The 23,979-nt window shown below is 36.5% G+C and overlaps 1 pseudogene; it reads right to left on the bottom strand.

Annotated features, from left to right (window-relative positions):
• Positions 1 to 22,880, bottom strand: part of LOC120178338 — a 65,876-nt pseudogene extending 42,996 nt beyond the window's left edge.
• Positions 22,881 to 23,979: the final 1,099 nt, after the last annotated feature.

Genomic DNA, 23,979 nt, shown 5'->3' with positions numbered 1-23,979 from the left:
TTAAAATTAATTTTTTATTTAAAATAAAAACATTTTTTGGGTGCCCAATCACACCCTAATCAAAGATTGGTGGCGACTCTTTGAACCGTATTTTTCGATCGTAAAGGAAGTCAAAAAATTTTAAAATGAGAGGTTTTTAAATCGCATTTGTTTTTTAAATTAAAAATCAATTGAAAGAGGTAAATTAAAAATTAATGTGGTTTTTCAAAATCTTCCTTTTCTCAAAATTTGAAGAAAAAATCGTTTCGACAGCTTGTCGACTATGCTGGGGAGGTAATATTTTTAGAGAGTCAAGCCGATAGTCGATTAATTAATTGTCTTTGCAATTGAAAATTACAAATTCGTTTTAATTTGATTTTTGATCCCTTTTTTGGTTTTTAATAAGTTTTGTTTGTATTTTGATTTTTTTAATTTAATTCGATTAACAATTAAATAGTTGTACTAATTTGTTTGCTAATGATTTCAGATTAATTGTGTGAATTTAGGAAAATTTGAGTGTTTTTATTGTGTTTTTTTCGCTTTTCCTCACACACTGCACAGTTGCATTTTCATGACATGAGCTAAAACCCCGCTCCGTCCTAATTAAGTAGGAGTGAGAGACTATGCCCTCGTGTGGTTTTCACCTTCGCATGGGATAGTGGATCGCTCCTGGAGCTCACGCTTATGGTCCTCGTGATGGTAATCACCTCCGCATGGACATAAGGAGGTGTGTTCCCTCAAAATTGAACTCGATTCCCTAAAGCCTGTGATAGGCCAGGATTGAGGGTTCGGCAGCCCAAGGGGGTACCGGCAAGGATAATTCGAGAACCTTTTTCTTTAGAACCTAACCCGGCATATAGTGAACGTAGAGCCCGAACTTAGGTTGAACTAAACCCAAACCTTAAGAATCCCGTGAGGAGGGTACACAAGGAAAAGTTTTTTTTTGAGTTATTTATTTTCGTTTTTCGAATAAATGCATGCGAACTAGATATCATGCGGTTAGGTTTATTTTTTGAATAAGCATGCGAATTAGATATCATGCGGTAAGGATTTATTTTTGTGAATAACAAAGCATGGGGGTATATATCATGTTGGGTAGGATCTGATAAAGCATGATTGGATAGCCAGCATGTGGGTAGGATTCTTGAACAAATTATTATCCTGACTTAATTGCTTTATGTTTGCTAACCGATCTCTTGTTGTCTTTGTCTTGTTTCTTTTCTGTTTTGCATTGCACTATCCATTACATGGTGTTGATTTGGGATCGATGTCCATATAGAAGGCCAGTAATACTAAACGAACAGCTCAGAAAGAGGTTGAAGACAATGCCGATATTTTGAGGTGGTCAGAATAGTCCCAACTGACCAATGGGAACAGCATGATGCCTGGATACGTGTCGGAGTTATTTGGTTATACTCACATCAACGCGCGTCAGAATGATCTAAGTGAGCTAAAGGATATATGGGGAAGATGGACAGTAGCCGATAAGGAGACATTTTATCAGTTGTACGGCGATATTCCTTATCTTCTGGATGTTCCTATTGACCGAAATCTGTTTAGAGCGTTGGCGTAATTCTGGAATCCGGCTTACAGCTGTTTCACATTTGGTAGAGTGGATCTAACACCAACAATAGAGGAGTATCAAGCTTTGGTCCGTTGTTCGAGGTCCCAGATGGATAGAGTATATACCAAGCTACCAGTCACTCCTTCGTTTAAGAAGAAATTACTATTGATGACCGGAATGAGTGAAGATTGGGTAATCAGAAACATTAAGAAGAAGGGAGACAGTGAGTGTATCTCTTGGGCTGCTTTGAAAGAAGTAATTGATCATCACCCTGATAAGAGAAAGAAGCTTGACTTGTTTGCTTTAGGGATTTATGGGCTCGTTATTTTTCCAAAGGTGCTAGGATATGTAGACGTATCAGTCGTTGACCTGTTTGAAAGATTAGACAAGCACGTGGATCCTGTTCCAGCCATTTTAGCTGAGACGTTTCGGTCTTTGAGTTCTTGTAGGCGCGAGGGAGAAGGACGCTTTATAGGATGTGCGCCTTTGCTGCTAGTGTGGATTCTGAGTCATTTCAAACATGTTGAAAGAGCACCAGGATGAGTGTTTCTAGAGGGGTTTTCGCCTTTGAAAGATTTTCTTTCTAAAGAATGGCCTGGGGGCTTCACCGAAGAAAAATGGATGGTCATCTTCAAGGATATCAGAGATGGTGATATTTTGTGGCGAGCTTCGTGGAATGTTTCTTCGGTTATACTTTACCGATGTGGAGAGCGAGATTGGGTTCCTTTGCCAGGTATATGGGGTTCTGTTGGGTATGCACCGCTACTAGTTTCCAGAAAGTATTGGTCAAGGCAGTTCATTCCAGCCACATGGGACTTGGTAGGGTCGGATTTTGCATTCAAAGGAGATTAGTATAAGGGTAAAGTTAAAGGGGTTGCTGAGGCCTGGAAGCAAACTCGTCGCATGAATTTGTTCACCTATGATCTCGAGTTATCTCAAGAGTACGAGCAGTGGAGAAGCGGTCGAGTAAATGACAACATCCCGATAGTGAATCCTGAAAATATTTAGCCGGTGAAGGAACAGTTAAGAGTGGTGCCATCTCCATTAGAGTTAGCCAAGCACGATTTCGAAGCAGAACGGAGACAATGGAGAATGAATTTGCAGAAACTGGAAGATGAAGTGTATCAAAAGGGATTGGAGATCGACATTCAGAAGAGTAGAGCAGATCGAATTGAAAAAGTGGAGAAGCAACTTCGGCTAGACTTTGACGATCTTCGGTCAACTTATCAGCGAATGGTAAAAGATCAGGCAGGTTCTAGCTCGAGTAAGTCTGTCGAATTGAGGCAAGAGGTGCGAGCCTCAAAAGAGTAGCCGGAGAGAGTCAAGAAGAGCTCAAGCAAAGCAGGCACCAAATGATGATTTTATCGAAAGAAAAGGATTCTTTAGAGCAGCAGTTACAAAAGAGTCAAGCTCAGAATGAGAAATTGAAGGAGACAATTTCAAGTTTAGAGACTGCATTACGACGATATCGAAACAGGAAGGTAGCTCAAGCCATGGGGAGGTTGAAAGTCTGAAAAACCAAGTGAGTGAGCTTGAAGCCATGGTTCGAGATTTTCAGAGGCAAGCAAGTGAGCTATCGATAGTTCCTTATGAGGGGGATATACAATGGCGTTTTTGATGGGAGCGAGCTCAGGCGAGAGTTAAGCAAAGAGAAGACCTTATTGCTTGTTACCTAGGACACGCGTGGAGAATAGCTCAATATTTGGTCATTTTATCCGAGGAAGCTGCTGATGTGACTGAAGAACTGGATCCCGAGGCTGAAGAAAACCAGAAGATCATGGAGTTACTTGCACATGTACAGGAAATAGGAGAGATGGTGTAGATTTATTTGTGATGTGTTTCAACTTTGTAATTGAACGTCGTTCTAATATAAAGAGTTGTTCTAAGGAGTCGTTCCAAGATCAACACCCTGCATTTTGCATATGCATTTTAGTACATTTAAATTTTTGCATCACATTTTATTCATTCATAATCATATAAATCATATTCTTTAATAAACAATAATGTTAACAAAATAACTCTGTGACAGAGTAATACTGGAAAATCCCAAGCATATCTACAGAACCAGGAAGAAAGTTATGGAGGACAAACTTGCCCAAATTAAGAAGGCTCAGTTGGAGTTACAAGATAATATCAAGAAAATGCAAGAAGATATGATGAATGCCCAAAAGGAGATGTTTGCCAAGTTTGCGAGTATGTTGGAAGGAAGAAATCCAGAACATGGGAAAAACCCTATGCCAGAAGGTGTAACTGAGGACCCACTTCATCATCCAATGTTAACCCCAGAACAATCTCAAAACGTTCAAGTGACCCTGTTCATGTCGGGAAGGTGCATATTAATCCAGTCGGTGCTTCTGTTAACGTACAGCCTGGATCTAGTTCATATCAGGAAGAACATCAATATCATCAAGTTCCGGACCTTTATGAAGAAGCCAAGAAAGACCAAAACAATCCGTTGGAAGAGAAATGGAAACAACTAGAAAGAGAAGTTAGAGCCATGAAGGAAGATACTAGTGTCTATGGATTCGACGCAAAGGAATTAAGTCTAGTTCCGGATTTGGTTTTACCTCCAAAGTTCAAAGTTCCTGACTTTGAGAAATTTGATGGTACCAGGTGCCCCTCTGCGCATATCACAATGTTTTGTAGGAAGATGACCGGATACATAGGGGACGATCAATTGTTGATACACTGTTTTCAGGAAAGCTTAACTGGTTCGGCAATCTGGTGGTATAACCAGCTGAGTAGAGTTAATATTAAATCGTGGAAAGACTTGGCTAAGTCCTTTCTTGAGCAATACAAACATGTAAAAGATGTTAGGCCTAACAGGATGATGTTGCAAGGAATGGAAAAGAAGTCTAACGAGAGTTTTAGACAATATGCTCAAAGATGGAGAGATGTAGCAGTGCAAGTCCACCCGCCATTGGAAGAGGAGGAAACAAATATGCTTTTTGTCAACACCTTAAAGGCTCCTTTTTTCTCGCATCTTATCGGTAATCCTTATCTAAGTTTTGATGATGTAGTTACGGCGGGAGAAATGATTGAAATGGCTGTTAAGAGTGGGAAGCTCGAGGGAGGAGAGTCTAGTAAGAGGCCACCAACGAGGAAAAAGGAAAACGAAGTCAGTAATGTGAGGCAATACGATTCTAATAACATCACTGTTTCCCGTCCTCAAGGAGTAGGGTCATCAACACAAAATGACAATAGACAAGGAGCAAGGGACCAGAAGAGAGAGAGGCCTCAATTTGATCCCATCCCGATGACTTATAAGGAATTATTTCAGATTTTGTATGATCGGCACATGGTTTCGCCGTATCACGTGACTCCAATGCAACCTCCTTTTCCCAAATGGCATGATGCTAGTGCTCAGTGTGAGTACCATGCAGGGAACCCTGGGCATTCCATTGAGAATTGTACTGCTTTTAAGAAGGTTGTCCAAGCTTTGAGAACGAAGGAATGTCATCAATTTTGGTGACAGTGAGCAACCAAATATAGCTCACAATTCATTGCTAAGCCATGCAGGGGCAGGAGTTAACGCGATTACTGAAGAGAAAGGAAAGGGAATTGTAAGGAATGTTAGTGAGGTGGTATCACCCATGAGTTGGGTGTGGTGCCAAATGGTCAAGGTAGGATTGTCGAAGCCCAGTTTGATGGGTGAACAGTTTAACAGTGGAGAGGTATGTCAGTATCATAACAGTGAAGGACACAATATTCAGCAATGTCCTGACTTCCTATCTTTGGTACAAGACATAATGGACAGTAAAGAAATTGAGTTCTTTAGAGAGATTGCTGAAGAAGAGGAAGCGGAAGTTTGCGCTTTAGAAGGATCGTTTAAAGGGGTATACAATGCCAGTTGTCCCCTAATTATTACTCCCAAGAATCGAGTTGCTGAGAAGGTAGCCCCGAAAGTGGTTATTACACGTCCATCTCCATTCTATATCGGATAATAAACAAGTGCCTTGGAGATATGATTGCCAGATGGGAGATGTAACAAAAGAGAATGAGGAAGTAGATGAGGTGGGACGCTTTACTAGAAGTGGTAGGTGTTATTCTCTTAATCCACCTAAAGAGTATGAGAAGAAGGTTGCGGTTGATAAGGGGAAAAAGATTGATGTACAGATAGAAGAAGATAAGCCTGTTATCAATGAACCAGTAATCGAGAGTGAAGAGGTAGAATTTTTGAAGTTTCTGAAACACAGTGAATACAGTGTTGTTGAACAGTTACACAAGTTTCCTGTCCGTATTTTTGTTTTATCATTACTTTTGAGTTCAGAGGCCCATAAGAATGCTCTGTTAAAGGTTTTGAACCAGACTTTTGTTCCGAAAGAGTTTCCCATTGAAACGTTAGATCGTTTAGTTTCCAATGTACAAGCTGATATTTTTTTATCTTTTTCTGAGGATGAAATCCCTTCTGGGATGATGGGTAGTCAGAAGGCTTTGCACATTACAGTTAAATGTAAAGTGCATGTGTTGTCTCGGGTCTTGGTTGATAATGGTTCAGCTTTAAATGTGATGCCCTTAGTGACTCTAAAGAAGCTTCCATTAGATAGTACACTTATGAGAACCTGTCAAAGTGTGGTTCGAGCTTTCGATGGGACTAAAAGAGAAGTGTTGGGCAAGTTTGATGTTCCTCTGAATATTGGTCCAGTAACTTATGAAGTGGAATTTCTCGTAATGGACATTATGCCTACGTACAATTGTTTGTTGGGAAGGCCTTGGATTCATCAGGCCGGTGCAGTTCCGTCCACATTGCACCAGAGACTGAAATTTGTGATTGATGGAAGGTTGATATATATTCATGCTGAAGAGGACATTATTGCTTCTGTTTCTACTACTGCTCCGTACATTGAAGTGGATGAGCAAGCGGTCGAGTGTTCTTTCAGATCGTTGGAGTTTGTTAATATTACATTTGTGGCTGAAGGCAGGAAGATACCAAAGCCTAGATTGTCAGACTGTACCAAGATGGGGCTCAAATTGACTCTTGGAAGAGGAGAGAAAGTTGGAAAGGGGTTAGGTCGACAGTTGCAAGGACCGGTGAATCCAATATGCCCTGTTACTAAAAGAGACTGATTTGGTTTGGGGTATCAGCCAACTCTGAGGGATAAGCTGAGGGGAATTAAGAAGGGTCAGGAAATGAGAAAGGCCAGATTGGCTGGTGAAGACCTTAGCTGGGAACCCATGATCTTCCCGCCGTTGAGAAGCATTTTCATATCTGGGGGACATATGTTTCAAGGGAATTCAAGGAACACTGAGGTGATGGTTGAGGATGCCTTGGGAGATTTAGGCATTAACGTTATAACTGATGATGAATTTGAGGAAATGAGAGTTATGGGCATTTATCCTGCACCGCCGGGCTTCGTGTTGGACAATTAGACCGCGGAAGAACTGCCTGTAGTTTACAAATCTTTTACAGAGTAATGCACTGGAAATTTCTCCCTGTTGTTCATACCCTGGGGCAATAGGTGATTTTATGTAAAGGGTTAAGTTGTTTGTTTTTTCTTGCTTTCAATAAAAGATGCATTCGGTTAGTTCCAAATGGCAAACATTCTCTCATGCATTTCATTCATTCATTCTTTGTTGTATATATGTATATATTTATTTCTTTCTATTTATTTATATGGGAAAATATCCTCCCATATGTATATATGTATATATATCTTCTCTTTCATTATTTTTTCAGGAGCTCAGATATCAATAACATGAATACCAATGACTCTGACCCGGAGATTGATTTCGAGAAGCCTATATGTCAAGGAGAAATCGAGGATTGTGATGATGATGAGGGATGTGAACTACCTTCTGAATTGCTGAAAATGGTGGAGAATGAAGATAAGTAGATTCTACCTCATAAAGAGCCTACTGAGATTTTGAATTTGGGGACAGATGAGGATAAGAGATAAGTAAAGATTGGTACCACTCTGTCAGTTGGAGGTCGACATGATTTGATAGAATTGATTCAAGAATACAAGGATGTGTTTGCTTGGTCATACAAAGATATGTCGGGTTTAGATACAGAGTTGGTTGTTCACAAACTGCCAATAAAGCCTGAATGTAAACCAGTACAACAAAAATTAAGAAGAATGAGACCTGAGATGCTACTCAAGATTAAAGAGGAAGTAAAGAAACAATTTGATGCCGGGTTTCTTAAAGTGGCTAAATATCCTGAGTGGGTGGTGAATATTGTCCCAGTACCAAAGAAGGATGGGAAAGTTCGAATGTGTGTTGACTACAGGGATCTCAACCGAGCTAGTCCAAAAGATCATTTTCCTTTGCCACATATAGACACGCTAGTGGATAATACTGCTGGAAATTCTTTGTTCTCTTTTATGGATGGTTTCTCTGGCTACAATTAAATTAAGATGAACCCTGAAGATATGGAAAAAATGACGTTCGTTACCATGTGGGGAACGTTTTGTTATAAAGTAATGCCGTTTGGACTGAAGAACGCAGGGACAACATATCAAAGGGCCATGGTGACATTATTTCATGACATGATGCATAAAGAGATAGAAGTTTATGTCGATGATATGATTGTCAAAGCTAAGGCAGAGGAAGAACATATTGGGAATTTGAGAAAACTCTTTAAAAGACTAAGAAGATGCCAGCTAAAACTTAACCCAAATAAATGTACTTTTGGGGTGACATCTGGGAAGCTGTTGGGTTTCGTAGTAAGCCAAAAAGGAATTGAAATAGACCCAGATAAAGTAAAGGCTATTCAAGACTTTCCACCCCCACGAACACAAAAAGAAGACAGAGAATTTTTGGGGAGATTGAATTATATAGCTCGGTTTATTTCACAGCTGACGGAAAAGTGTGATCCCATATTCCGCCTTCTTCGCAAGAATAACTCAGGGGAATGGAGTGAGGATTGTCAAAGAGCTTTTGAAGCAGTGAAAAGATATTTGTAGAGCACTCCAATTTTAGCTCCACCAATCTCAGGCAAACCCTTGATTCTGTATTTGTCGGTTTATGAAAATTCAATGGGGTGTGTGCTGGGGCAACGTGACCAAACTGAAAAAAAGAAAGGGTTATTTATTATCTCAGCAAGAAGTTCACTGAATGTGAGATAAGATACTCACCCATTGAAAAGTTGTGTTGCGCTTTAGTATGGGCTACCCGAAGGCTTAGACAATATATGTTGTATCATACTACTTGGCTTATATCCAAGCTTGATCCCTTGAAATATTTAATGGGTGTGCCTGCATTATCTGGAAGATTAGCTCGTTGGCAGATCTTATTGTCCGAGTTTGACATCCAATATGTAAACCAGATGGCAATTAAAGGAAGTGCTATAGCGGAATTCATTGCAAGTAGGGCTTCGAAAGAATATGAGTCGTTGAGCTTTGATTTCCCAGATGAGGATTTAATGTCTATTTCGGTGGAAGAAGCAGTGGCGTCCACTAGTAAATATTGGAAGTTGAACTTCGATGGTGCTTCAAATGCCATGGGATATGGAATCGTGGTAATTTTGGTCTCACCAGAGGGAGAGCATTATCCTTTCACCAGTCGGCTTAATTTTGATTGTACTAACAATATGGCGGAGTAAGAAGCTTGTGTTTTGGGTCTTAGAGCTGCTGTTGAACGCAAAGTAAAAATGCTCAAGGTGTATGGGGATTCAGCTTTGGTAATATACCAGCTCAGAGGAGAATGGGAGACAAAAGATCCCAAGCTTGTAGAATACCGTAAGTTGGTTATGGAACTTGTTGAAGAATTTGAAGAAGTAACTTTCAATTACCTCCCCAGAGAAGAGAATCAAATGGCAGATGCCTTAGCCACACTGGCAGCAGCGTTTAAGATGAACGAGCATTCAAATATGATGCCCATTGAAATGAAGGCTTATGAGTATCCAGCCCATTATTTTAATATTGAAGAGGAAGAAGATGGAAACCCCTGGTATTATGATATCTTGCAATATATAAAGTATCAGAGTTATCCAGAACAGGCCATTGAGAATGATAAGAGAACCATTAGAAGAATGGCATCAGGGTATGTGCTTGATGGTGAGACTCTATACAAGAAAAGTCTGGATCAGGTCTTGTTAAGATGTGTGGACGCGAAAGAAGCCAAATTGATTCTTGAAGAAGTGCATGAGGGAATATGTGGTACCCATGCTAATGGGCATGCTATGGCTAGGCAGATTATGAGATTTGGGTATTATTGGTCAACTATGGAAACAAACTGTATTAATTTTACCCGAAAATGTCACAAATGTCAGATTTATGGAGATAAGATACATACTCCTCCTCATCCATTGCATGTAATGACAGCGCCGTGGCCATTCTCAATGTGGGGCATGGATGTTATTGGACAAATTTCGCCCAAAGCTTCAAATGGTCATCGCTTCATTCTGGCCATAGATTACTTCACTAAGTGGGTAGAAGCAGCTTCTTACGCAAATGTTACCCAGTCTACAATATGCAAATTTTTGAAGAAGGAGATCATTTGTAGATATAGTTTGCCCGAGAGGATTATCTCCGATAATGCATTGAATTTAAAAATAAGATGATGGACTCGGTCTGTAAACAGTTCAAAATAAAGCATCATAATTCCACCACTTATCGCCCAAAGATGAATGGGGCAGTAGAGGCGGCTAATAAAAACATTAAAAGGCTCATAGAGAAAATGACTGAGACCTATAAGGATTGGCATGAAAAGTTGCCCTTTGCTCTGTTTTCTTATCGAACTTTAGTACGGACTTCAACTGGGGCAACTCCGTTTTCTCTGGTATATGGGATGGAAGCTGTCTTACCTATTGAGGTGGAAATTCCCTCACTTCGGATTTTGTCAGAAGTAAAGCTCGATGAGGCAGAATGGGTCCAGGCTAGGTATGACCAGTTGAATTTGATTAAATAAAAGAGATTGAAAGCTATTTGTCATGGTCAGATGTACCAAAAACGTATGATACGGGCACATGGTAAGAAAGTTTGCCTTCGAGAATTCCATGAGGGAGATTTGGTGCTTAAAAGGATTTTGCCTATTTAGAAGGATTTCAGAGGAAAATGGATGCCCAATTGGGAAGGACCTTATGTTGTCAAGAAAGCCTTTTCTGGGGGAGCTCTAGTCCTAACTGAAATGGACGGATCAGAATTACTATATCCAGTGAATTCTGACGCTGTTAAGAGATATTTCGCCTGAAAAGAAATGAAAAAAGAAAAAAAGGAGAAATAAAAAAGGAAAAATAAAAAAAATGAAAAAATGAAAAAAAAATGAAAAATGAAAAATGAAAAATGAAAGAAAAAAAAAGCAGGGTTCAAGATGAAAACCAGAAAAGGGCGTCTTGAAACCAAATGAGGTCTCAAGTTGAAAACCCGCAAAGGGCGACTTGAGTTGAGCTTGAAATTCAGAATTCGTGCACGGTGGAAGGTTCTGAATTGATTTTGGAAATGGAAAGAGCTCCTGATATGGGACAATGACAGTTGATAATCAAGATTGAGACCAAAGATTAATGAGTCTCGATTGAAATAACCAAGAGAAATTGAATGCACATGAGATTCAATACTGGTTTAGGGCATCCAATGATAGAGATTTGGAAGTTTAGAAGTAGCTTCATACTCTTGAGCATCACAATTTTGGAGATCTTTTGGAAGAAGCTATACTCGAGACATTCTAACAGTATGCCAGTTCAAAAGCATTTGCATTATTGATATTTGAAGACGCCTACTCTTTTGTTCTTATACTATTTCCAGTTAAAAGTTTGCCATTTAGTTGCCTAAAATTCTTGAATTTATATAAATAAAGAGATGTATTTTCTTGTTAATTTCTCTTTTGCAAGCATCTTATCTTGAAAGGTTAAAACATATAGCTTAACTTAAAGTATATAAGATCATTTTGTATTATTGTGCAAAAGGTTTTGGAAAATGCAGATATTTTGAAGCTGATAATGGTTTTAACATGTAAGCTTGTGTGATTATGGGAGGTTAAAACTTTGGAGTTCGTAGAAAATCTCAGCCATTAAAAGATGACCCTAAGAGATTGTTGTTTGTCGAGAAGTTGGTCATGGATACTGGCGGGTTTCAAGAAAGAAAGAAGTCAAGGTCCTGTTAAACCGATGGAAATGATATTGAGACTGTCAACTGGGGTGAACTAGTCAAATGTTCTGTGCCTAAGAAAAAACTGAGTTTCATCGAGATCAAAAGGAAATGGAGTTCATTCGAAGAAGAAAATGCATTAAATTGCATAATTGCATACATTTTAGGTATAAATAGGATCATGTCATTCATAATTGCATGATGACTTAAATATTTACAGATTTCACAGGGATATTTAAAGATTGAAGATATTGAAGCATCGAGATAAACATAACTGGTTTTGAGATTTTGAAAAGAATGATGTTTATACGAGAGCCAAAGCAGATTCACGTACCCAACGGTTTCCAGACAAGTTTTCGCGATGGAGATGGATTTTCAGAAATTTTATCAAATTCTAAATTTTTGAATATAATATTTTCAAACATACATTCATGATTGATAATGTTTGATTTTCAGGTTTGACATTCAAAATAAGTCAATTTTAAGCCTTCACGAAAGAGCAGTGAAGCAATTAAATCTATAAACCTTCACGAAAGAGTAGTGAAGCAAACTCGTTTGTTAAAGATTGAGTCCTATACTCTCTGAAGGAATAGGGAGCGAACAAGTTCGTTGAAGATTGCTCGAGTTCTATACTCTCTGAAGGAATAGAGAGCGGACCTGTTTTATGAAGATTGTTCGAGTTCTATACTCCCTGAACGAATAGGGAGCGGACCCATTTATTGAAGATTGTTCGAGTTCTATACTCTCTGAAGGAATAGAGAGCGGACCCGTTTTATGAAGATTGTTTGAGTTCTATACTCCCTGAACGAATAGGGAGCGGACCCATTTATTGAAGATTGTTCGAGTCCTATACTCTCTGAAGGAATAGAGAGCGGACCCGTTTTATGAAGATTGTTCGAGTCTTATACTCCCTAAAGGAATAGGGAACAGACACGTTTGTTGAAGATTGTTTGAGTCTTATACTCCCTGAATAAATAGGGAGCAGACACGTTTGCCGAAGATTGTCCGAGTCTTATACTCCCTAAAAGAATAGGGAGTGAACCCGTCATTTGAAGATTTTTCAAGTCTCGTTTATCTAGGAGTAGCAGAGAAACGGATTAACCTTTTGAAGTTCTCATGGCTGGACAAACTCGACCATCTATTGATCTTTGCTCTATTCTCGTTACACGATAATGAACAAAGAGGGGCAGCTGTAGATGCTCGATTTCGTCCGGGGACTGCTTCAGAGGCTTTGTATCCAGTATACGATACAAATTTGGACCAATGAAAGCCTAAATCAGCCCAAAATGGTAGTGATTAATTCCAGTCCAGTTCACGTAATCCTCCAAGACGTGAACAGTTACAGGAAGTTTTAAAAACAGAAAAACGTGGATGCCATTTTAGAGGGAATTGATGAAAAATTGAAAGAGTTAGATTTTTATGGGGAATCAACTACTGAAACTAAGAGGGGCGAAAAAAAAGAAGGGAATTGTTTTTCAACAACGGAGATCAACCATTATCAAAAAAGAGCATTGTAAACAGGGGTTCTGGATTATTGTAAAAGGAGGGGCATTTTTCCTTTCATGAATGAAAGAAACAGAAAGCATTGAAGAATAATTCCATTTTAAATTCTTTCTCAACACAAACCTCACAGATCAACAAAATAGAGTAAACTTAACAATCAAATAGAAACAAACAGTAAAAATCATCCTCAGTCATTCGACATCATAATTGAAGAGGGAGGAATTTGATCGTTGCTACCTAGTTCGAGGTCTCCGTTGCGTGAGATTTGTCGTCGGTTTCGTCTGGCTTTAAGGGAGCATCCAACCACCTAAAGGTAATACTTTTAATGTTTAGCCGAGGGTTTTGTTAGGTGTCAAGGGTTGTATCTTCGGGGCTAGGTTGGGATATAGGGCTAGATGGTGTCCTGTTGGCTATTTAGGTAAATCTTACACGGATTTAGACCCTCGTCGGAGCTTCTAGGTGGTGGTCGTTCATTTTGGTTGAGGGCTAGAGAAGGAGAAGACATGGTGGCTTGGGTTCTTCGAGGTTGTCGCGTAGTTTGTTTTAAGTTGGGGTTTTCACTTGTATTTCTTTAGGAACCTTAGCTCCTCGTTGGAGCGGCTATAGGGCGGAGGCCACGGTAGCCTTGTGTGGTCGCCGGTTCGAAGAAGTAGAGGGCAAATGAGAATAGAGATATGCGGCTGATAGAGATGAAGTAAGCTAGGTTTAGTTTTCACATGAAATTACATATATATTAGCGAATTAAAATGGTGTCGTTTATGGGATTTAGGGTTTCCTATTTCTGTGTGGTTTATTCTTAATATGGGCCATCTAGATTTTCAATTTCATGTAGTTTCGTCCTTAAATCGATGTTTTCATATTTCTAATTTTTTCTCTGTATTTCACTCATATTTAATTTCAGTCCTAAATGGTAATGTATTTAGTTTCTGCTTGTTTATACATTTGACTTGTACTTTTACGTATGTTATATTTTAGTCCTCAGGCCGTTTTCTTTTGGGTTTCTGTTCGTGTCCTCTAGGTTTATGTATTTCCTTTTTTTCGTCCTAGATTAGGCTGTCTTTGATTCTATTTTGTTTTTACATTTAAGCTGTAATTTTGTGAATTTGTATTTTAGTCCTGGAGCAAAGTTATTTTGGGTTTTGTATGAATTCCCGTATTTAACCTTTAGTTTTATTTCTTGTGTATTTTAGTCTTTTGAGCATGACTTGTTTCTGTTTTATAATTTCATTTTTTATTACTCGTTTTTTATATATAGGTTCGTTCTGGCCTTAGATGTTCATAGTTTCCTTTTTTAATAGTAATGCCTATGTTTTTAAATAGTTGATTTTAGGCCATAATATTTTGCTTCATTTCATGTTAGTAACCTCTAATTTTTTTTATGTTTATTTTAGCCATTACATTGCTTTCTTTAGTTTGTATGTGATTTATCTTGGTTGTATTTTGGTGTGTTAAGCACGATTGTGGCATGTTATTAAATTAATTGGTCTAGGAAGTGTTTATGTAAGCATGTTTGATCATACACATATAGTTAGATGCCATTAATTTTTACATGACATACATTTTTTGCATAATTTGCATGATAGTTTCATTTGCATAACTCGACATATTACATAATTGGATTAAGGGTAATATGTTTTAATTTAAAATTATTTTAAGTGGGCTGTCATAACTGATTTGAAGTCCGCTTTTAATGATTTTAAATTAAAAGTGTATCCCGAAAGTGAAACAAAAAAATTGATTCGTCACCTAAAATTTGGGAACGAAAGAAAAGGAAATGTTCGTTTATTTAAATTTATCGAGAAAAGGTTGTCATAGCTTTTAAGATCTGGTCTCGATATTTGTAAATAATCGAACATTCTTTATCTTTCTAAAACGACTAGGTAATTTTAATTTAATTTATTTGAGTGCTTTTGAATATTATTAAATTCACATCTTTGTTTTATGGGATCAAAAATCAAATTAAGTTCAAATTTATAAAGTTCATTGCAAAGACTTTAATTAATCGATGAGGTACCGATTTAGGGTGTTGTGGGGGTGCTAATCCTTCCCTGCACGTAACCGACTCCTGAACTCGGATTTTGGTAACGCAGACCTTAATTTGTTGTTTTAATTAAAATTAATTTTTTTATTTAAAATAACAAACATTTTTTGGGTGCCCAATCACACCCTAATCAAAGATTGGTGTGACTCTTTGAACCGTATTTTTCGATCGTAAAGGAAGTCCAAAATTTTTTAAAATGATAGGTTTTTAAATCGCATTTGTTTTTTAAATTAAAAATCAATTGAAAGAGGTAAATTAAAAATTAATGTGGTTTTTCAAAATCTCTTTTTTCTCAAATTTTTGAAGAAAAAATCGTTTCGACAAATATAATGCAAACAGCCTCAGATATTCAGACTTATCACAGAGCACGTATGCTAAACTTTTGTATTGACAAAATTATTCTAAGTCTAGAATGAATTATTATGACTTGCTAAAGCTGCCCGACAGGATTACTAGGTATTATTAGACGGTTGCTATGGCAATACTCCTCAGTATTAACTACAACCCTTGGTTTGTCAAACTGTTGTTGTAGCAATACCTCTCAGCGTAAACTATAGGCGTTGTCTATCCTACTCTAGAGTCTATCCTTTTTAGTTGATTGAAACTCACTCCTTATCTCTAAGGTAAACGAGTTAGAAATTCACCATCCCGGATTCATTCTATTGCTCACGTGGATCTATCTTAATTCTCTCGAATATAAGAATCACTATCTAGACAAATGGCTATATCTCGATGCTCTTATATTGCCAAGACATGTTTTACCAAAACCCCAGGCGATCTCTTGATTCTCTTACAATGACAAGGTAAAATATTTAAACTATGAACAAAACATTCATAAGCAAAACATAATTCATCATTCATAAAACATAAAGTAATTGTTTAGGCAAAACAAAGTTTAACACCAAGTAAAACAATCATGGTGCTATAAAAAATCATCCAAGATTCAACGTTTAATACAACCCCAAATAGATAAAGAGTTTAAGAACAAAGGAAGAATGACTCCCAAAACCGGAGGCTCTGTCGTGACAATTCTGATCAGCACCGCGCCTGTCTTGGTGATTAGCCTCTCTCGAGACCTGACCACCGCTCTGCTACAGTCTGACTATGGAGGACACCAAGGAAGGTTGGTTGGTAAATGGTGAGAAAGCACTGTAGTTGCTCACTCACGCCTTGAGTAAAGCTCTTCTCTATTCTTCCTGGCTTCTCTCTTTGGCGGCTACAGCTTATAAGGAAAGATCTCCTAGGGCTTTGCATGCTTTTGGAGTTTCCTTAAATAGCCGTTATTAAATGCACAGACTTAAAAAGGAAAGGCGACTGTCAGAATAATTAAGGCTTGCTTGCACGTAAAGTAGGTTATCCAGCTGGTGTGTGTAATAGGCGGTTTCGCCACACCTGCTTCAGACTTCTTCAGATAAACTTTGCCTCGACGAGATAAATATGCTCCTCACGTTCTTATCTATTCCATTGGCCTTTGCAAATTTACGTTGTCACGACTGAAATGTTCTTCCTCTGTAAGTTTCCTACACAAAAACAATCCAAACAACCCTTTCTTCTCAGCAGCATCAGTCAGACCAAATAAATCTTGCCTAAGCAAAACTTATCCACCACAAGCTAACATAACCTATATGCAACTAAAATGCTATGCATACTTTGTTTAGACGAGTAATAACTTAAGTGAAAAGACTGAAAATCAAGTTTTTTTAAGGAGTTATCAAGCACATCTACAAAGCTTGACAAAGATGAATAAGGTAAATGTGTAGATGTTAAACTCTATAGGTCTATGATTGACTCTTTGCTTTATCTAACCGCAAGTAGACCAAACATTATGTTTAGTGTTTGCTTATGTACTAGATTTAAATCATGCTCTAAGGAATCTCATCCACAAGCCATTAAGAGGATCTTTAGATACCTTAAGGATACTCCTAGTATAGGACTTTGGTATTCTAGAGACTCTAGCCTTAGCTTGCATGCCTTCTCGGATGCAGATTATGGAGGATGCAAAATAGATAGAAAAAAACCTCTAATACTTGTCAATTCCTAGGCAACATGTTAATTTCTTGGTTTTCAAAGAAGCAAAATAGTGTTGCATTATCTACCACTGAAGCGGAATACATTTCAGTCGGTAGTTGTTGCGCACATGTTTTATGGATGAAACAATAACTTTTTGACTATGTAATTGAAGTAGGTACCATTCCTATCAAGTGTGACAATATTAGTACTATTTGTCTCACTAAAAATCACATCTAACACTCTAGAACTAAGCACATTGAAATTAGACATCATTTCATTAGAGATCATATATCAAAAGAAGATGTAGTTCTAGAATATGTAGATAATTTGCACCAATCAACATACATTTTTACAAAACCTTTAGATAAAGAATGATTTTGGACACTTAGGAAAGAATTAGGTCTAACAAACCTACCATGATTTTGTAATTTTAACACTTTTATGAGTAAAAGAAAAATGCATGTAAAAATGACATTTTTAAATGTCTTCTATACTAATAGTTAGGGGGAGTTTATGAGTTTTCATGAAAATTAACAATGTGTTCAAATTATGCTTAAGTGTAATTTGATTGATTGAACATAATTAATTTTCGTAATAAGAGTTGCCTATACCACTAGAGTTGATAAATTTTGCATACAAAGTGTTTAATTGCAGATTTTTAACCATTTTGTGCACTTGGTATCGATACTACTTACATAGTATCGATGCTATTCTTGCTAGGTATCCATACTACTAGCCTAGTATCGATACTATTTTTTATCGAGTATCGATATTGTTCTTATAGTATCGATACTATATGAATGGGTATCGATACCTTGGTATGGATACTACTCAAAAAGCCTTGAAGTATCGATACTCTTCGAGGAGTACCGATATTACTAGTCAATTTTAGGCTATTTAACCCTAAAATAACATCATTTTGCCCAAAACCTTAAAATCAAACACTCCGACGATTCCTCATCTTTCAACCCAAAATCTCCACTTTGCTTCAATCCAACATCTACAAGTCGGAATTCAATCGTTCTTCAACTTTTAATCCTGCTAGATTCAATAAAATCAGTGCATACAACATCAATTCCTTCTCATCCTAAAATTCCAAGGTAAATTTTTTTTTAACACTGTTTTATTGATTTTTGAATCTAGGACTACTTTTAGATATTTTTAGATCAAACTAGTGAATGGACATTACTTAGTTTGTAGTTTTACTCTATAATCTACAACAAATTTTTCAAAAACTTCTTAAATTTTTGAAATTTTTAAAAAAATATTTGATTATACGTATATATATATATATATATATATAGTTTTTCACAAAATTTATATACTATAGTTACTCAAAATGATTTTTTGAAATTTGCCCACTAGACACTAGTTTTAGAGAACCTTGAAATTTAGGACTCATATTAAGTTTTGGGAATTAATTTTATTGCATACATATGTTATTTTAATTGCAGGTACTCTATTCTATTCTGATATTCCTAAAACATGTCTAAACAAGCTAGGTCATCTTCTAGTCATTCCAATCAAACACAAAACCCACCTCCAAATCCCATTCCAAATCCAAATCCAAATGAACCCAAAATGACTCTCCTAAATTCTTGTTTTAGTGAACCTAACTGTAGAAACCTACACTAGGTACATTAACCATTTCGAGTCTTATAATATTAGGTATGAGCGTCTCCCGTCTTTAAAGGCTATGGAGGAAATGAACTTCAAATATCTCCCAACCCTCAAAGCCTGGAAATTTGACAATACTTTTAAAGTAAAACCAGTTGTCTCGACCAACTTGTTAGAATTTTCTATTCCAATGTTATATGTCTTCAAAATGAGTCCCAAACTGCAACCAAAAGTATTCGCTCCTATCTCTTGGGGCAATACATCACCATAGATTCGGACTCTATAGCTGAGCCTTTGGACTAGAAAATAGAGGGATAGATAATGAGAGAGATTTCGTGCCCTCCCCATATGAAGTAAATAAGAGTGCTAGTGTCTTAGATTACCAAGAGCGTTTTCTTCACCTAATGATCTCTTGGTGGTTTAGACCCTCCGGTGGTAAATATTCCACCTTTCGTAGCATTGACATATGGTGGATCCATTTCATTCAAAATAATAAACGAATAAATCTCCCTCAAATTATCTTTGGGAATTAGTAGAAATCGTAAACAACGTTCCTTCTAAACGAGTTGAATCCTTAGTTTATGGTTGTATGCTTAGCAATATGTTCATAAAAGCTGGTCCTAGGGTAGACTTTGATGTAGCCATCCCTCTGAGCACTCAAATTGACTTCATTTCTCTACGAAAATCGGGATGGAAAGGAGACAAAGAATCTTGGGTTCGATCGTAAAAGAAAACTCCTGGTGCTAGTTCATCACGAGCAACTCCGGAGTCGGCTCCAGTCCAAGAACTCGAAGACGTTTTACGGGATGTCGACGATCCTGTAAACCAACCTGAAGACAATCCTCCCATGCAAGGTAGTATAATGCCTCCATATTTTTTGTCTTTTATGGAAACATTGGACTTACGGTTTGTATCCTTGGAGTCCCACATCACCGCTCAATTTTCAGAGCTTCAAAGGGATAATCGAGCATGATACGACGCAATAGACGCTAGGCTCGATGCACTCACTCGAGATGTTACTTCTTTAAGAGCGCATCAATCTGATCCCGACCCTCCTACAGATGACTGACCATTCTACTTCGCTAGTTTTTCTTAGGTTGATCTATGTTTTGAACCTTGAACTTTGTCTAAACATTTTGATATTTTATGGATTTGGTTGTTTATGTTTGAATGATTTGGATACTTGTGTGTTTTGAATGATTATGGATATTTAGTATTTTGAACTTCATTGAATATTTATGTTGATTTGATTAGATTTTACATTTTTTATCATAGTAAACTTATGACCAATCCCAATTACATATTGAATATTGATAATGTTGACTAACATTTCTCTTGGCTTTCATGATCTTAAACAACTATATCTATATATATCATTTGGTTATCTTGTTTATATTCTAAAGAGTCTTTTTGATTTAACAAAAAGGGGGAGAAATCTTAAAGTAAGGAGGAGTAATTTTTCAAAGTGATTTTTCAAAAGAAAATCTTAAAATTTCTAAAATGTTTTGTTATATCAAAAAGGGGAGATTGTTGAAAACATTTTGATATTTCGATATAACAAATAAATGTGTAAAATTATTTTAATATTTTATATTCGATTTAAATATTATATTCGATTCAATTATTAGAATATTACAAATATTACTCCAAGTTTTAAAAATCCATTTTTTCTTCTTACTTAAATGAAAAATTGAGATTCACACTAAAAATATTTTTGAAATATTTTTTACAAATTGTTTTGAACTTGAATAAAGTCAAAAATGGATTTTCAAAGAGGTAGTACTGATACTGCCCAAGCAATATCGATACTATGCCTTATAGTAGTATCGATACCATAAACACGGTACTGATACTACTCCTTTGATTTTGACTCCGAATTTTAACAGAATGCAAAAATAGTACCGATACCACGTTTCGATATCGATACTACTATACATAGTAGTATCGATACTCCTTTGAATGTATCGATACCGCTGGGCTTCCAACAGTCGAAAATTTGAATTTATAACAAGTAGTATCGATACTCCATGAGTGGAGTACGATACCCATACGCTCCCAGCAGTTTTTTGAAGTGGAAAACACACTACAACGGCTCTATTGACTCTAATATGATTTCCAACATTCAGAATTCATCCAAAGAGTATTTAAACAAGTCTTGAAGTCATTGGTGAAGATAGAGAAGATATAGAAACAATTGAGAAAGCCTTAAACATCAAGTTTGAGCAAATCAAGTCAATATTCTTTCGATATTCATTTTGCTTTCCAAGAACATAATTTGTGCTCATTTGTATTTATTTCTTGAGTGTTCTGAATTGTGTAAACAATCTTTTCTTATGAGGTTTTCTTTAAGTTTGCGAAATTTGTAATTTTCTCTTTGAGAGTGTCTCAAGAATTTGGGGTATAATTCTTGAGGGAGTTGTAAGGTTACTCTTTGTCTTCAAAAGAAAGACAAATTAGTGAATTTGTGGAAATCTTTAGTGTGGATAGCTAAGGTAGTGGACATATACTTTGATTGAGAAAGTCGAATCACTCTAAATCGTTGTGCAAATTATTTCAATTTTCTGTCAAGCTTCCACCAAAGTTTTAATTTCCAATTCACCCCTCTTGGCTATTTCATCCGATCGATTGACTCAACATCATGGATCTCTGTGTACCACCCAAATTCACTTCACCTTTAATGTCCTGCAAGGATATTATATATATACACACACATGTATATATACCATTAGTAAAATCAAACCAAAAGAGATTGCAAACTGTTGCAGCAAATAGCCAAATAAAGAAAAAAAAAATATCAAGTAGCAGTAAAAGTTGGTATAGTCCATGCCTGAATTTGTTGTAATGTTGCAGTTACACTTCCTTGATTTCCTTGAACCAACTGACTGCATCAGAGACAATTTTGGCATGTCACTAACCAGAAAAAGGTTAATCACAATAAACAAAAGACCTTGCCTAAAATGTACAAGTATTTTACCCAGGATGATTTGTAGGTGATTTTAAGAGGGCTATCCTAGCATCAAGAGGTGGCTGAGATGTCTCTGAATTCATTGTATTTGGGTGTTTCATGCGCTCTTCATACATTTTTGCTGCCATTGCACTTGCATTTGATTGCCCTAGCAATCCTTCAGAGACAATTGCATTTGCAGGACCACCCAAAGAAGGATGATTAGGATCCCTGCGCTGCAATTGAGCTTGACGCATCCGTTGCAACTGTTGTTGCTCTGCCTTGATTTATTGTGCCTGTATGTAAATCCATATTGGTCCAAAACAATCAGTATAAATTGCACAAATGACAAGAACTTATAATAATACTTTCTAAAGTCGTAAGGGGCAACCTCTATGTATTCTACAGCAGCCTCCGAATACTTGTCATTTGTTCTAGATATAAATATATCCCAAAAAGCAGACCACCACTCAAAAAGAAACCCGCCAGGCGCATCAATTGCTGAATATATAAGCAAGTCAATGAATCAATTTGTCAAAAAAAAATTCTATCAACCAACAATACGCGGCAGTGATTACAGCATAACCAAGCCACTGGAATCAAGTTTAACCTTTAATTTCAAAGAAAAATTAACCCCACCCCACCCCAATTACCACCATTATTTCAAAACGAACTCAAAATAATAGAATTGGGATGTTGAAGTTCGCAATTCTAAGAATCTGACAATAATGTTAGGAATGTTGAATTTTGCAATTCTAACATTAATGTTAAGAATCCAAGTGGCAAACCCATTGATATTCAAAATGTCCCAAGAAAAGTAAGATGCGGCACTTCTAGGTAGTCAAAAGTCCATGTAACATAGGTTAAAACAGATTCATATAAAAACTCCATCTGTTAACTTTCTGCATAAAATCTTCAGTCACACAATCCATGATTTAATTAACAGGATTTGTACATCATGAAAGCCAATTCATACCTACTGGATCCGAGGCGACTTTGCCTTCTGTCATGAAGGAATTTGCAGTGGCATGCAATTTTTCTTTACCAAATAATCATATATATAAACATCAAGCCTGCCAACCCAAAAATAAATAAGAGGAAACAAAAAATAAGGAATCAATTAAACTAAAATCAATATTCATTTTCAGGAACCGCTTATAAATACATCTTATCTGCTTCCCAATTGCTCTGCGCCATAGTTTCAACTCAAAAACCAATTGATTAACTGTTCAAAACAAACCAAAGCAAAATTGATTTAGTGTAAAATTAAAAAAAAAAGTCAATTTTCTAGAAAGAATTAAAAATTCGTCAGAAAATGTTATAAACTTGCAAAACCTGAAACTACATTGATCAAGACTAACCTTAAAGAGAGTGATTCAAAGGATCGGAGCCTACATTACCATTCTTGATCTCGCGAAGATCTTATTGATCAATTATTAGTTTTTGCCTTCAATAAAGAAACGATTAAAAAATCAAATTGTATAAATTTCTGAGACCTTATTGATTTCAGAAACAGAAAGCTATAAAAGGAAAGGAAATGATTGAATTAGGGTTTTCATTTAGTTAAGTATATATGATATTGATGAAGCTTCGAAGCTCAGAGTTATTTATTTATTTGTGTTTTAACCTAGTGAAAATAGCCAGCAGGGAGATTTTGAATAAGATCCGAACCGGTGATTCGGGTGCTCGGCTTGAGATTCAGAGTAGTTGGTTCGGAGATGGTCGGTTCACTTTCTCAGCTTTCACACACCGCGTCAGCTAAGAGGACCCACCAAATGGGGTTGTCTCAGGAAATGCCAGTTAATATATGGCGATACCAGATACATTAAAATATATTTAATAAATTTGGTTTAGCGCTATTTATTATGTTGACATACTAATAATGTTTTAGGTAGAAAACATAAAAAAATATTAAAAAATTTGGTAATCGGTAAACTTTGGTTATCAATAAGTATCGGTATATATATATATATATATATAAGTATCCATACTTATTTTACTATGAAAAACATTAATTTAAGGTTATCTTTTGAGTGAGTTTTAAGATATTAATTTAGTAATTATACGCGTCTAATGATTTATTTTTTATGTTACGATATATATTATTATTAAATTAAAAATAATAAACATAATATTACATATTTATTATTATCTTTGGTTAAAATTGTTAAATTTAAATTCTAAATAATATTTTATAAAATATCAAAACAATCAAATATATTTTTTGTAAATGAAATTATTAAATTAATATTGTAGGTGAAAAATATGAAACACTATTAAAATTTTTTGAAACATA

This window comes from Hibiscus syriacus, unplaced genomic scaffold (assembly GCF_006381635.1).
Source record: "Hibiscus syriacus cultivar Baekdansim isolate YM2019G1 unplaced genomic scaffold, ASM638163v2 tig00112347_pilon, whole genome shotgun sequence".
NCBI lineage: Eukaryota > Viridiplantae > Streptophyta > Magnoliopsida > Malvales > Malvaceae > Hibiscus > Hibiscus syriacus.
This window is presented reverse-complemented; position numbering and strand designations above follow the sequence as displayed.